The 17,951-nt window shown below is 33.2% G+C and overlaps 1 pseudogene; it reads right to left on the bottom strand.

The window, feature by feature from the left end:
- Positions 1–334: 334 nt before the first annotated feature.
- The window catches only part of LOC149194869 (uncharacterized), a 95,333-nt pseudogene continuing 77,716 nt past the window's right edge, over positions 335–17,951 (bottom strand).

The raw sequence follows: 17,951 nt of genomic DNA, 5'->3' as shown, positions 1-17,951 counted from the left end.
ATTGTTGCTTTGATATTGTTTGGGTCTAAAACCATGCCTTGTTTTAAAATAACATGTCCTAAGTAGTGAACTTAGGTTTTGAAAAACTCACATGAAAGAATTATCAGGTACATAGAACTTTAGTGTTTCCATAAGGGAGTCTTGCACCCACATGACCATCTAGAATGACAGTTCTCATAATATCAATTGGATACGAATAACTCTCTAGTTTTAACATTAATAAAGCCAGTTAACATAAGTCCAACATAATTCCAATCTCTATAGAGAAATCATGAAGGGTACTCCTGTGTTTTGCAACTAGATCAAACAAAGAAAGTTTCACTTCAAATAAAATTTAATTGAAGTCGGCTCACCCACCCAACCTCTCATTCGGATCATAGTTTGTGAATAACATAAACTCATTTCCCAATTTGTGTTAGGTCCCTATAATACTAGTATAACCCCATTATTGTTATTGTTGTTTCCATGTAGCCCCCATATTGTTATTGTTGTGCCCATGTAGCCCCCATATCGTTATTGTTCTGCCCCATATAAGCCCGCTATTGTGATTGTTGTGCCCTTACATTATTATTGTTAGGTAGACTCTCATTATATTGCGACCCCTTAGACTCCTATATATACCAAGGAGGTCTTGTCATTTGTATAATCCAACAATCATTTATTTATTTGATGTAAAGGAGGTTTCCCCCTCAAATAGGCTAATTTTCAAGTTGCTGATCTAACTTTTCTTCTATTTTGTGACCTGGTTGCATAACATTTAGTATCAGAGCTTTGGATTCTAGGGTTTCACTACTTCAAACAGGCGATCTTGGAATTTTTCCTATAACTTCTTTTCTACAAAGATTTAGAAGCTAAAATTTCTAGCACATGAAGCCGAAATATTGATGAACTTGTCAAAATTTCATATCTTGGTTCACTATATTTTCTTAGATATGGTCCAAAGAATTTAGGGTTTTTTCATGCTCCAGAATTTAGTCTTAAACAAGTGACCTAGGGAAAATCATCATAACTTTCTCTACAAGCACCGGATTTGAATTTCATAAAAATTTGATGAAGGTGAAAAAACTTTATCTTGTATTATATCATTTTTAGAGATGAATGTTGAAATAGTAACACAAGGAATTCCTTGCAAATTTTCTCTACTAAACCATTGTGAGATATTAGACAGAACCTTACCTTGAGGAATCCAATTTAGGTCTGACTTTTGTCATTGGAAAGAAGAATTATAGGGATACCATAAGAAAAAATATCAGACTATGGAGAGCTGAAATTACGGAGATACAATAGTCTCAAGATCAAGCTCCAAAAAAAAAACAAAAAGGTGTGTATTTTTTTTTAATTTGCATAAAGTTTGTTTGAAAAATCAGTTTCAAGTGATTCAAAGGGAATATGAATCATACATATCATTATTTAGTTCTAATATGCCTCGAAACAGAAAAAATGGACACACGCAGTAAGAAACTATAAAACTCTAATATGATGCATGAAGAAGAGGAAGAAATGCAACATGATATTTCAAAATTAGGATACCAAGTGCAACAAATTTCGCTCTCACAAAGAGTAACTAAAATTGAATTAGAAGTGATGATTAATGTTAATATGGTTTGTTTAGAATAAAAAATAAAAATGGAAATGGAAGGCTTGAAGGATGATTTAAAACAAGAAATGGAAGGTTTGACAAAGATTCTACAAGAAATGCTTCTTAATGGTGACAAGGTATTTCATGAAACTGATGATGAGAAAAAAAATAATGTGAATCATGATTTTAGAGACTCTAACATTGGGTTCAAGACCAACCATGTTCCAAAGATAAATATGACTAATTTTGATGGAAAGGATCTCGTAACATGGATACTACAGATGGAGAAATTCTTTGATCTACATGATGTGCCACACACACAAAAATTACACTTTGCATATTTATATTTAGAACAAAATTAGTTTGTGTGGTATAGATGGGTTTGTTCTCGTAAATCAATTGTCACTTGGACAATTTTTACAGAATAATTGGTGACACATTATGAGGATACAAAGAGAAATACATTCTTTAGCGAATTGATAAATCTCAAATAAAAGGGTTCAATGTCGGATCACATTGAGGACTTCCAAAGATTGAATATCAAGGTAAATGATATTCTAGAGGAGTAGAGGATTGATGTCTTTATAGGGACTTTAAAGGATAACATCTAACATGAGGTTCACCTTTAGGAACTTGATCCATTGGAGAAGGCATTCAAGGTGGCAAGAAAATTTGAATGCAAAATTATGTCAATAAGGAAGTCTTCCACTCACAACTATAAAGATGGAAGTGTTGCTCCTCCTAGCCTCCCACAACCTACAAGTTTGCCACCAAAACAACTAGAGGAAAAAAGAGAAAAAGGGTTTTGTTACAGTTGTGATAGAAAATACACTAAGGGTCATAAGTGGGATGAGAAGAAATTATTTTACAAATATTGTGAAGACAAGGAAGAAAAGGAATAAGAAAAATCAAAATAATATGATATACACTACGAACCAACCCTTGAGAAAGAATAACTGAATCCGACCATATCTTGTAATGCATTGGCAGGAATTACCACTCCTCAAACCCTCAAGATAGAAGGATATATCAATAAAAAAGGTAATGGTGTTGATTGATTTTGGTGGTACCCATAATTTTATTCATGGTAATATAGCAAATGATCCAAATCTCTCAACAGCCAGAATTAAATAAGATCTTTTAATTATTTGATGTTAGTAGAATTACATGTGAAAGAGGATGAAAAACCACATGTGCATACTTTAAAGAAGGGAAAACATAAAGACAACCATCAAATCAAGAACACACATAAGTTGATAATGAACTTCACCCAGTGTGGTTTATGTATCTGGGCCCGATGTCAAGAGTGGGGAGATAGCTCCATTAAATGCTACAAGTTGATGATGAGTACATGATGTATTCTTTGTCAATATAAGGAATAAATCCCTTAATTAGAGTGGCATGTCTCTCCATGAGACCTTATCCTATAAGAACTCTCACTCATAAAATCTCTCCTTCATCATGAAAAAATATCAAACTCTCCTATGAATTGGCATACAAGGATACTCTAAAAAAGTGGAAAACCAAGATCTCAACAACAAATTGTCACCTCAGAAAAAATCAAAGGAAGACATGGCATCAGTGCATCTTATACCTTGAATTTAGAGGATGACCTCAAAATTCACACCTCTAATGAAGAAATAGACTACATGGATGAATTCATGGCAAAACATTGTTAAATATGACTATAAACCTGACTCCTTATGCTTTGGTCAAAATATAGATTCTCAAGAATTTCAAAGATTCCCCAAATATTCCTTCCCATGGGTTGACTGGAATTTGGATGCTCAAATGAAAAATATGACTTCACCACTATGCTCCTTGCGAAAAACTAGTTCAAATGAGTATAAAATCGACATATTTTTGACACGTTCAAAATTCTACCTCAAGGGAATCTTAAAGATTCCTCGTAGAGAATATTGTTTGAAATATTCCCTAACATATGCTCTAACAATATTCCAAGAATCTTCTTGAGATTCATGACTTGATTGTACTTCTTGTACCCTCATCTCTCATGTATTCTCCATCATTCTCCATGGTTCCATTCGAACCATTTGAATGGAATTTTATAAAAAAGTGTGAGGGTGAATAAGACAAAGTGTTTGGTTTGCATAATTGTAACGAATCCCAAAACCGATAATAAGACAAAGATGGTGGTTGAACCGTGTCAAGGCCAAGTTGGGCCTACTTTGAGGTGTCATGTGGCACCATGTAATTAGGCCATGTGGCAGACTCTCATTGGCCCACATCATTTGCCACCTACTTGCCATGTGTTGACTTGTGGTGTTGCCATGTCACTTGCTTGCGGGTCCACCTGGTTTGCTGACTTGGATTCCACATTAGCTCTATGGGAACTAATAGGCCTACGAAATTTGCTGCCACATGTCATTTTTATGGCATGCCACGTGGACGAATGTTGACTTTGACTTTGACTTTTTCCTAGTTTAACTGAAACATTGAATGAGCATAAATTTCGCTTACGAACTTGATTGAGGTGTCATTTGAACCATTTCAGATATTGTGATGGCCTCTTTGATTTGATCATAGTTTCATTTAAATCCAAGAAATTTTATTTTGAGCCTTTCTTGAGCCCTCTTTGACTTTAGAGCATTTTTGGAGCCACCTAGATTAGCCAAGGAATTGAATTGCTTTATGTATCCAGCACGAGAGTGTCAAATGATGGTTGTAAATAGAAGAACTATAAATTTCTCAGGGAAGTGCCATAATATCAATTTAACTATGGGGGAATATGTATTGAATAGTCAAATTCTTTCCATTCCAATTGGTGTTGTTGATGTTGTATGAAGAGTCCAATGGTTACAATATTTAGGGATGATAGATTTTAATTTTCAAGAGATTTTCTTGAAATTTTCCTGGGATGGAAATGAAATTGAATTAAGGGGCATCACAGGAAAAATAGGGAATATTGTAACACCCTCCTCCCACATTTACCCAATCTAATCGGCTAGTCGGGTAAACATGTGATGAAGAGTTACTATCATATGATTCAACTCCCCATGTACAATTAAGGAAGTGGACACAACAAGACAAGACCAATCCTACCTTCCTCAGGAGATACAAAACCTTCATAAGACAACCAACCCTTCCAGGTGCCCATCCCTTGGGACAACTTGATATTTTCTTGAACTAAACCCTAAGCCACTCCCATGTCAAGCCCTCCATGCACCTGAGGCCCTCTAGTCACTCCCACAACAAACACTCCAATGCATCTGTGGCCTTTTTAATGTAGTTTAATGCCATTGACCTTGAATTTTGGGCCACTTTTCAAAGCTAGGTCTCATGCCTCTACCCAAAACTTCAAGAAACTTGCAAAATTGATAAATAACAATGAAATAAGGCTACTAATGCAAACACTTTAATAAGGACTTGACCTGACCCCTAAGAGCCATGACATGAATTTCATCAAACATATCATAAACATGTAATCTACATATTATAACAACATATCTGAACATTGGTATCTCATACTTATCTGAGAATCGTCAAGGAGGACTGATGACTCCTCCCAGTAGATTCAATGTTAACTATTAGTTCATTCATTCATTAATATTTCATTTATTAACTAAAACATGATGAGATCCATTCGACAATATTGTCATAAAACATACTTATAACTAGCAAATAACTAGAGGTATATCAAAGATGAAACAACCATTAAAGCCACATATTGAAAACATATTTACTCATGAAATACCAAAGGAAAATGAGATCTTATTAACATATGAAAATCGAACCAAGTCAGGGACTTCCATGTACGCCTCGACCATATATTGGGTTGAACCAAATCTCTCTTTCAACCAATCACCCCCATGCCATATTCATATAATGAATGTGGGATATCATGGAATAATATAAGAACACCAAACCAAGGCTTCGAGAAGCTAAACCACCTCAACCAGTGATTCCACCTCATAGTTGGACATTACTAACCATCAGTAGATTGGTCTCTACCTAGGCTATCCAGGGCTTTAGAGTGCTTGTCCCAACCAAGGCTTCCAAGACTAGTAACTCAATCCGCAACTACTGCTAGGCTCCAGAGCATTTGTCCAAATAGACCTTCGAGAACTAGTAACTCAACCCACCAAGGGCTCCATAGAATTTTTCCAAGAAAGGCTTACAAGAGTAGTAACACAATCCAATTTATTACAAGGCTTCTAGAGCATTTTTCCAATCAAGGCTCTAGGAACTAGTAACTCAACCCACATCTAAAGGAACATGAGCACAAACCAGAAAACAAAGATAAAACCCACAACATCATGGCTCTTAGGGAAATGTCAAGGCCCAGAAAAAGCATTGTCAATCCAAGAAATCCTCCATGCCAATGATAGATCATATCCAAGAAACCACATGCGTGTCACATGCATGCCAAAACTAGCAAGGAAATCATACATGTAATTCGGTACCTATAAGAAAACCCATTGGAGTTACTGATACCATTATCCTCTTGCGGTTTCTTTATTTTCCTTTTCCTCCTTTCTCCAAATCCAAAGTATGCCATAGTCCTCCAAGAATGATCCAATAAAACTCTAAGTTTCCAAGAGTACGAGAGAGAGAGAGAATAGAAGAGAGAGCTCCTAGCTAAAACTCACAAAAAACACATATTTCATTAAATTTGGAAGTATTCAGTGAATCTAGAATATATAATTTTATCTAGATTAAGTTTTTTCAAAATGGGGAATTAGAAATTCACTTAGTTCACTAATTTTAATGTAGATATTCATCATTTTTTGTGAAAAAATTATCATGATAAACTTTATTAAACAAATTCATATAAACTTGCAAAAGCAAATCTTTCATGTCTAAATCTTGGATTCCTTACATTATCTATTTTAATATTTTTATGGTTTGTATTAAAATATAAGTTTGTTAAGGTTGTTTTATGAAAAGAATGATGTGTATTTTACTATTATTAACCCATTTAATGATAATCCAATATAGTAAATATCATGTATGTGTTAAGTTACAGTTATTACTAAGACAATGTTGGCACAATTTAAAAGTCTATCACCTTTGCAACACTAGTAATATCGTTGAAGATTTAAAAAATCTCATAGATCATTGAGTTTATACTCATATGGATTTAAATTTCAAAATACTTGTGACGCTACCAACCTTCTTGATCTTTTAACTAAACAAAATTATGATGAGCTTGAAACACTTCTTTTTTGCTTTTTGAGCATAACAATAAAATTCGAAATAATTTTGGGTAATACCTTTTTGCCATCTTATATACTATATTTTGTCTTACTGGATGATAATCATCATTATCACCATCATCATTTCATACTATTGTAGGAAATTTGCACCATTTTAGAGTTGATGAGAAAATATTTCTTTAGGATCAAATTAAATGTTGAATGCGAGTAGTAGCATAATTTATTTGTATTTATTATTTGTACTTTTGTGTTAAAAACTAAGTTGATTGAGGCTTACTTAATGAATAATAGATTAATATTCAAGATACATATTAAGTATAAAATTATTTAATGACAAATGATCATAGTAATGTGTCCAATATATACCAACATAGATCCATCTTAAGTACAAATGTACGGATCAAATTCCTTCACGTGCAAACATTTTTAGAGTGCAAAATACAATGTGTTATTTTTCATTGTTGAAACTGTATTTTTGAATGCTAAATAGAGTATACATAAGACTAATAAAAATTTTAACTATAAAAAGCTTATTTTTTTATATATATAGATATATATGAAGTTGATATTGACATAAATTAGTTAACATAGATCTTCAAATAGTTTATTTGAATCTCTAGTTGAAATATTTTTGAAAAGTATAATATTTAAACATCTAATTCACACATTTTTTTCTTCTAATTACTTTACAACATATTCATTTTTTTATTTTTCTATTTAGAACATAATTTTTATTTTAAAGGGGCACAAACGGACAGACAAACTTACACATCTCCTCATACTGGGTTGTAGGATGAGCCTCTCGACTCGATTACTAAGCATTTTAATGATTAAAATCAATCACGAATTAGAATAGTAACAAAGTAGCACAATTTGATTATTTTCAAATACAAAATGAAAGAGAGAAAATTGACTAAACTATTTATTACAAATGTTTAGTTTTTATTCCTGTAGTGTTTAAGGATATTGTATTGAAAAGAACATATTAACATTCATCTAAAACTTAGATTCCTTACATCATTTCTATTATCATTAATATTTATATTTATGTATTACATTTGAATCATGAATAATAGATTTTGTAAAAAGAGAAATTACCTATAAAGTTTTTTAACAATATATTAATATTGTTTTTCTTACTATTATTGACCATTTTAAATTGACACTAACTACTTTTCCTAAGTTGAGTACAAATTTATTATAATAGTACAATGTTGGCACCACTTCAAAATCTATAAGAGGAAATATTTTATAAGTCGAGTTGTGTTGTTCAATGATCAAGAATTTTTTTTTATAAATTAGAGTGCAACAAAATAGCAAATTTGATTTATATCAATTATAATAAGGAATATTAAGGAAAACTCACTTCAAACATTATTACAAGTGTCTAGCATCTATTCATTAAGTGTTTAAATGATTTACATTAAATAAAATACTAATTAGGTACCCCACTATTGTTTTAATAGACCAAGTTTAGAAGATGTTTTTAAGTGTATTATTGAATTTGATTATGCATATTTGATATGGTGAAAAGTCATGTTGGTCAAATAAAGCTTTGAAAACTTAAATATTTTATGGCAATGTCATGTAATTTGTATCAACACATGATTACATTGAAATACTAAATAATATAAAACTCAAAAAATAATATGAAGGTAATATTTTATATACAACAAATATTGAAAAGTGTATCTGAATGTATATTAATAGATCCTTCGAAAAAAAATTACATTCATGAATCATATAAACCTAATCTTAAGATATTTGTTCTTGCAGTGTTCTTTCATTGGCATCCATGCCCACACTATGGTATTAATTAGAATAGAACCAAGTTCTGTGTCATCAAGATTTGGTATCCAATATTGCTCTAATTCCATTGCATTTCCCTGACATAGGTTTCCACTAGTCAACCTTTACATGAAGATTCTCAATTTCATTATCCCTAAAGATATCTGAGGTGGATTTTGCCATCCAAATCATTTCTCATGCATCCTCATTTCCTGATCTAACTAGCAACATCCTTCCTTTCTCAACATCAATCATCGGATTGAATGTTGGCTTTGGATTTTTTCATTTGGATCCAAAATATATTGGTTCATCTATCGCATTATCAAAATCTCCATCCATAATACTTGAGATTACATGGAGTGCATTACAATCAACATCAATGCTTTGCCTTCTATTGGGCCAGAAATCCTCAGAAGATGAATCACTTCCATCTATTATTTTATGATCATTATAGATTCCATCTATATGTATCAAGAACTCTTTCCCAATACACTACTTTATTTTTCCATTCCTCTGTAACAGTTGGCGAATCCTCATTCCGATTGTGTCTTTCCACATTTTTATGTATGATGTTATCCCTTCGTTTAGTTCTTTTAAATAGACATCATTCTGTTTGGAAGCTTAGAAAGATGTCTTCCCTATGGGAATTATAGGTCAACCTTCATCATCTCCATAACTCAACTTGTTCTGACCACTTAGTATCTCTAATTGATTCCTTGTACCTTAGTATTGAAACATCATTGAGTACAAGAAATTGGAAGTATTAGACATTAAGATGTCCAACTAGTGCATTTTTTCCCTCCTTGGTGTATCCATTAAGGAAACTTTTGAAGTCATAGACCTTGTCAATAAGTATAGGTGGAAACACTCGATTTTCTTCAATTATGCGATATGTATCCATCATTTCAGGTTAAGAATATATATCTTTACTTTTTAGGTTGGAAGGAATTCTTCTATAGGTTCCATATATGTATTCATGAGTGTGCCCCACAGGCAAGAACCCAACCTCAATAGTGATGAAGACACCAAGTGCAGTTAAAAGTGATAGAAACATGAAAAGATAGCGATTCTTATTATCACTTGCTGCATTGTCCAAATGTAACAACAAATGTCGAGGAAGAGGTTTAAAATCAACATTTTGACTTTTTGATCTTCCATGAGATATAAAATCATCCTTGTACACTTGACATTTTGAGTAAATAGAGGTGTCAAGTAATGCATTTGTAAGTGGGTTTCTTGAACTTCCACTTCCATAAAGTAGATCACCATACATATCCATTTGTGGGTCTTCAAGGTCCCTTAAGCACTTTGCAAGGGATGTAATAGTAAATTGTGATCCCATATGTACAAATGGTAAAGAGAAATGACCAAAACCTCTTGTCTTATGCCCATGTGTAAGCATACCTGTCAATGAAAACCTAAATTTGTTACTACAATAGATTTTGATTTGACACGTAGCCTTGGAATTGAAGTCTTTGTTTCGTCCATTTTATCATGGATAATGCTCAAATACTCCTTTGGAAATTGCTCTAACATAATTATGTGGTCATAGTAGCATTATTTTCCACACATAACAATCTTGTTATGTTTGTTCAACCTACCTCATGCCTTTTCTTCCAACTCTTTTGTAGTTTTTGAATTCATTTGTGCTTTCAACACAATACATTCACCACACTTACTGAAGTTGGTGTTCTTTGAAAATGCCACATCTCGAAACTTAGTATTCCAAATCTTGCTCATTGTAGACTGTGATATTGATGGGTAATTGAGCTTTTGAAGAGCCTCATTGATCTCTTTTAACAAAGAATTTTGTGTGTAAGTCGAATGAAGCAATCTTAAAGGAGAGTATGTTCCATCTTCTTCAACTTGATGTGTTTGGTTTGGTGAAAATTCTGAATTATCCATTACAATTTTGTGCAATATTTCTATGGCTGCCTTTGTGTGAGCTCGTGCTTTGCATGTGTTGGTGTTACCATGAATAGCTTTTATCTATCCATGTTGGAAATAATGTTGGTAGTTATAAAATGTGCTTTGAGGAATCTTATGTATCTTATACCAGGCTTTCTTACAAATAATATTCCCATTAAATCTCATGTCCTTTACATTTCTAGCAATAGGTGGTAGGCCATGGCCATGGCTCTTTCACATGATTGTGTTTGACATGAGTGAATTTAAGACAAATTCCCTAATACCATTTTTATTTATTTATCTCATACCCCTCCTAGCACATTCAATGGCCTTCCTATCCACATGTTGAAGACAATCTTTTCTACAACATACACCTGCTGCCAAAAGTCGAATTGCTTTCACTTCATCTATTTTTGTTTGACATTTTGCAATTTTTTTTGTAGCCATAACTCGTTTAATCCTTTTATATTGCCTTGTTACATGCATATCAAGTGAGTTTCTATCTTTTTCATTACAAAGATACCCATCCCATTTGTTTAAGGGATTTGTGTCCTCTATAACATCCCATATCACCATTTCCTTGGGTGGCTCCTTTAACTTTTCCTTGACCCTTAATATCACACCTCTGTTGTCCACCAATTTATTTATTGGCCATCTAAGTAAACAGTAGATAGACTTATCCCCAATTCTTGATATCTCACAATTTCCATCTATCTCTTCCAAAAAACACCAAAGTCCATTTCACCTAGTGTTTCATACTCAACAATGTGCTCCTCGCAGACATTAACGAGCATTCCTTTGGCAATGCACATGCTTGTTCCCATGCATTCATGTGTAAGAGAAACCTTTGTACATATGAATCTAACCCTATCTTGGGGAATATTTATGGCATGATCATGACAATGAGGCTCCAAATCTGATTCTGGCAAAATCTCATAAGATTCCAATGCACCCCCTAATGTATGCTAAAATCCTGTTGGATGTGGTAAAGGAGCATCATGTTTTAACACCTTCTCAATTTTAACCATTATGCATCCTTTATTTACCATATTTCTATGCACTTTATGCCCAAGCTTTGTATTGAATATGGAGCCCTCACCCAACTTCAATCCATGTTGCAGAAGATCTACCTTGTCTCCAATAGAAAATGTAGAAGAAACATTTGCACCTATAAACGAATGTAAATAAGGTTAGTATTTACTCAATAAAACATTTACTATATTATCAATAATATTTAACACATGCCTCAATATTTTGATTTACCTATGTTGTGTCTCAAATCTATGATCTTCCATGGATGTATGTCCCCTTCATTAACATCCTCATCAATCAAATGTGGTTGAGTGATACCAATTATCAAAATTGTAACATAACCTGCATTAACCCTTTCTCAACATAATAAGTTCTAGACTCTGCAAATTCAACCCTTCCTAGCCCAATGACCTGATCACTAATAAGGAGATCAACAGCGTCCCCTTTTGCCAAAATTACATTTTCCATTGTAGCTTGTATCAATTCTGTAACAAAAATTAAATCGTAACATGTAATCAAAAGGTTGAACCATGTAAAGTGTGACTTTATATTTTCAAAAAAACACAACTTACAAAAAAGTAATATGGATGCAATAATTTAAATAGTTTGGTAGTCATATTATATATAATGAAACATTGTTTCCCACCATCTAGTGCCTACTACCAAAAATTACTTTACATACAAATTACACAAATATATATATATATATATATATATATATATATATATATATATATATATATATATATATATATATGAAGACTGGGCAATTAGAGATGTAGATAATATCATAGAATGAAAAATATAACCTCATATCAAACCACCAAGTTCCTATTTAACTTTAGAAATGACACTTGTAGTCTTGATGCATGTGTATGAATAATGATCATAAGAAATTTGTAGAAGTTGAAGAACCAAAACATGGTCCTTTGGAAAATATAAGAAATTCCAAGATCGATGCTACATAAGATGTCTAAAATCCCCATGAGAAGGAGAAATTATATTTATATTTCACTTCGTGAAGATGTTTGATGTTTGAACTTGATAATCGAAAGCCAAACTAGAGGTTTTCTTCCAAATAAAAGTTTTGCTACTATAAATACTAGATAATTCTCACTTTTATTCTAAAAGCAAAGAAATTGCATTGGAAGAAAAATATAGTATACCTCAATAAGACATTTATTCATAAACTTCAAAATTATACAAAGCTCACATTATTCTCCATGGATCAAATAATTATGATTGGATTATTGTGTTTGTGCCAAAAGGAAAGCTATACCATTATCTTTCCTTCCAACTCAAGCACAAATGTAGTGCCAACAATAACATATATTTATATACGAATATTTTGAGCTATCATTGATCTTCATAAATTGTTCCAAATTCAATAAAAAGGCACATCAAAAGCTATAACTCTAACCATTGTGATTATTTAAACAATGTCACTCCTAGAGCATTGGTTGCATAAGTGTAATGGTGTCTAGAAGAAAGTTAGTAATCACTAGGTATCCTTCTTGCATAATCACAAATGCACTGCCACGAACAATATCAGAGCACTAACCTTGGTGAGGGTGAAATCTTGATAGTTTTCGTTTTGGCACAAGAACAAAGATCTAGTGCATTCTATAATTCCTTCTAACACAAATACAAGCACATTTCCAACAATAATTTTGCATTGTGAAAAAAAATTAACGCATGCAAGATTTACTTCTATCACAAACACAAACACATTTTCAACTGCAAGATGAAGGAAATTTAACACATTCTAACCTTCCTTCTAGCATAACGACAAACATATTTCTAATAACAACATTACATTATGAAGGAAATATAATGTGCTAGCTTTCCTTCTATCACAGGTAGAAGCCCATTTCGAACAGCAACATTGCACCTCGAATGAAAGCTAACAATCAATATCATTCCTTTTACTACAAACATAAGCATATTGCTAGAAGCAACATTACATGGTCAAATAAATCTAGCACATGCTAGATTTCCTTCTAGCACAAACACAAGCACATTGCCAATAACAATATTATAAGGTGAACGAAATCCACCACACGCTAAATCTCCTTATAACGTAAATAGAAGCATATTACTCACAAAAACATTGTAAAGTAAAAGAAATCTTACACAGAATGAGTTTCTTCTAGCACAAACACAATCACATTGTCAAAAACAACATTGCAGGGTGGAAGATATCTAGCATACACTTGATTTACTTCTAGCATAAACTCAAGCACATTGCCAACAATAACATTGTAGGGCAAACAAAATCCAATGCGTGATAGAATTCCTTCTAGCACAAACACAAGTACATTTCCAACAATATTGCATTGAAAAGGAAATCCAATGCAAGTTATATTTCGTTCTAGCACAAATACAAGCATGTTGCCAACAACAATATTGCATTGCAAAAGAAATCTATTGCATACTAGATTTTATTCTAGTACAAACACAAGTACGTTTCTAACACCAATAGTGCATTGCGAAATAAATTTAGTGCATGTTAGAATTCCTTCCACCATACACAAACATATTGCCAACATCAATATTGTAGGGTAAAAGAAATTTATCTCATGTTATATTTTCTTCTATCACAAACATAAGAATATTTCAAATAAAAATATAGCAAGGTGAATTAGATCTAACATGCTATTTGTACTTATATCTCAAACACAAACATGTCACCAATAATAACATTGCAAGGTGAATGAAATCTAACACATGATAGATTTCCTTCTCTCGCAAACACAAGCACATAACAATATTGTATGGTGAAAGAAACATATCGCATATTAGATTTACTTCTAGCTCAAACAAGCATATTGCCAAAAACACCACCATTGCAAGACAAAAGAAATCCGTTGTGTGATAGATTTCCTTCTAGCACAAACACAAACACATAACATTGTAGGGCTAAAGAATCTAGCGCATGCTAGATTTTGTTATAGCAAGAACACAAACATATTACCAACAACATTCTAGGGCAAAAGAAATCTAACACATACTAGATTTCCTTTTAGCACAATCACAAGCACATTGCCAATAAAATCATTGTAAGGTGAGGGAAATGTGACACATACTAGATTTCCTTCTAGCACAAACAATTGAATTTCAAACAACAACATTGCAATGTGAAAGAAATCTAGTGCACACTAGATTTCCTTCTAACGCATATACAACCACATTGTCAATAAACTCATAGAAGGGTGAAAGGAATCTAATGTATGCTAGATTTCCTTCAAGCACAAACACAAACACATTATAACATTTCTAGATAAAAGAAATCTAGCACATGGTAATATTTACTTCTAGCACAAACAAAAGCATATTGCCAACAACCACATTGTAGTGAAAAAAAATCTAATGCATGCTAGATTTCTTCGAACCAAAATAGAAGCATGTTGTCAATAAAAACATTGCAAGGTGAAGAAAATCTAACACGTGTTAGATTTACGCATAGCACAAACACAACCAAACAACGACATTTTTGCCAAACAAGTAATTCAACAAGACATGAGTAAAAAGGCCTTATAACTCCCTTTATTAGACATTGCCACTCAACATTTGGAATTTTCGAAGTACTCATAAAACCTTCAATAGATTGAAGTTGATTAGGAGATAGTCTTTTAGGCTTCCCGTGGTCAAAATGAATAAACTTTATCAGTAGAGATCTTCAAGATCCCACTCATAACTTGAGCAATAGATAAGTCCACACGTGAAGTTAAAGGATCCTTTCTAAGTCTTTGAAATTCCACCATTAATTCCACATAGGAATCATGAACAAAAGCCATCAATTCCTTATTCCAAGAGGCAATAAATTGATTGTGTGTGCCATGTTTATTTCCTAAAGCAATTACGAAGGCTTCATTTTCAAATAGATATCGCCCTGCATTGTGGCATATAAGAAAACATACAATGATTGTCACTAGCATGCTGACTGAGAAATTCAATGGAAGGGGGGATACGATGCAATTATCTAAACAAACCCTCATAGTTTTTCCATACTGGGACACATTTGTAGCAACACCAGCAATTTGAGCCAAGTTGTAAGACGTATACCTCCTGTCCAATGCCACACTTGTCTATCCGAAGCCAAGGGTAATGGCAACAAACCATTTATCTGTAATTTTTCTCCCATCTTCAACTATGCATACATCTATAGTATGCAATTTTGTCGCAACACTTGAGCTACTAAATAGATTTGATATTTGAAATTTTCTCTTTTTTTTTTTTTTTTTTTTTGGAAATAAACTCCTTAGAATGGAAAATATGGGACCCACAAAGACAGCGTATTTTTGGCATGGAAATGATAATCCTATTTCCCGAGTTGACAATAACACCTGTTCAACTGACATAAAAACCAACAATACAACAATACCATGATATTTAAATTTGTTAAATAATCATTTGATTCTCTTATCACCACTTTCAACAGCGTCTTTTGTAGAGTTAAACTTCAAAGGTATACAAATAATTGTAGAATCAGATGAGCCCCAAGAAAGAGTTTTGCGAACAAAAAGTGGAAGAAATTGATCTTGGAACCTCCCAAGCAAATCTTTACCTCTTAAATAACACATTTTTTCACTTGGTGATCTTGAAGGTATAAAAGGACCAGGGTTCAAAGACGTATTAAGGTCCAAACCCAAAGGATCAAATAAATAAATAAATCCATCAAAAACTATCAATGGAAGGTCACATAGCAGGTAACAACTTAGTAAGCCTGAGCCATAGCTAAGGGTTTGACCTCGAAGTTTCCATGGAGGATTAAGATGGAGAATGCATATTTCCTCCATACTTAGCACAATCTCTTCAAAAGTAATTATGGGAGCAGGCCCCTCGAATTCACCTAGATTAGGTTGAAGTAAAGATTGTCATGGGTGATCCCACTTATCATATATAATGTGTAATTTCTTTGCTTGGCATTGCTATGCTATCTCTGACAGGTCAAACAATATAAGGTTGCCATTCCCATATCTCTGAAACAATTCAGTTATTCTAGTATGATCCATACAAGGCAAATATTTTGACATTTCTTGATCTATAAATGACATATATTGTAGTGACTTTGCACCAAGTCACTTAGCCAAATCATTGCTTATAAATCAACAAAGTGTAATGGTGATTCTCTGTTGTGAAGACCCATATGAAAAGTGGTGTAATGATGATAAGACCAATGCAACTACCACTAGGATACCCACTCACCTTTCCCTTTATCCTACAAAACATTCCCAGGTGTGAAATCCTATTTTTGCCAAGTGTTTGTTTGTAAAAGGGGAAAGTAATGAATAATTTAAACTGCCAGAATAACTTTCTTTGGGGAAAACAAGATGGAAAACATGAAGCCTCATCTCCTTACCAAGCAAGTAAGGCTAACTAGGCTTGATTCGTATCCATGACCGAGGAACTATATTAGTGGTAAAATTTGTTGTTTTCACTATGATTGGTGATGAACCTTGAAAGACACACGTGTTATCATCTTCAAAATGTTAACAGTTACACATCCATGGCATCTCTGATTCTTCCAACTTCTATGTCATAATCAGTGTAGTTGAAGCCTTGGAGATTTTTGGATCCAGTGTTCTTAGAAGAATGTGGCAAGGTTAGAAGTTGTTGTCCAAGCAGTTACTAACCTTTATCACAAGCTGACCAACTGGTTTTCCTATTCTATATTACTCTCAAGATCTACTTACATGCTACAAACAAAAGAAGGTATTGTAAAAACAATCTCTCTCTGTTTCTAAAAGAAAACAATCTCTGTGAAATGACCAAAGATAATTTTTTGTTATTTTTGTAACAGTTGCCTCGAGAACATTGCTAGAGAACTCATAATCCATTGCAGCATTTGAAAATGACACAAGGCACTAATTCTCAAGCATTTCTTGTTTGTTAGAATGAACTAGGTCCTATAAAAGGTAAATCTGTCAACCCAAAATTTCCTTGCACAACTGGAGGGTTAATCTAGCTAGACTCCATCATGTTGGTTTGTTAAAATTGGCAAATAGGGCCAAATTCCACTTTGGACAGCTCCTATGGGAAATATTATTGCAACATTAAATTCCTCTCTTCGATAAGACCAAAATCGATCTAAAGATCGCCAAATTTGGATAAGGAAAATGGGTTTTCGAATTTATGTTCTCAAGTAAATTTATAAGGTCGGCCTCATCCTTATGTCGACTCATCAAGCCTAAGGCAAGGACGTAGGTGTCAAGATTCAAGTTAATGAAGATGTTTATCTCTATTTAGGGTGTAGGTTCCTTGGGAGAGAGTCGCAGGTCTAAGGCACCATGGGTGGAGGCTAGAGGATTGTTTGGGAAGTTTAACTCTTGATTATGAGAGTGAGTTTCTTGTTGGATAGGGCCGAAGTCAGAGGTATGCTCATTGGGTATTTTTCTGTGCCATTTGGTGTGTTCAATCTCTATTACAAGCCATAGAAAGAGGGATGCTACAACAAATTATTAGTA

Source organism: Pinus tabuliformis, chromosome 2_2 (assembly GCF_031772625.1).
Source record: "Pinus tabuliformis cultivar Carrire ecotype Pingquan chromosome 2_2, CPIR1, whole genome shotgun sequence".
Taxonomy (NCBI): Eukaryota; Viridiplantae; Streptophyta; class Pinopsida; order Pinales; family Pinaceae; genus Pinus; species Pinus tabuliformis.
This window is presented reverse-complemented; position numbering and strand designations above follow the sequence as displayed.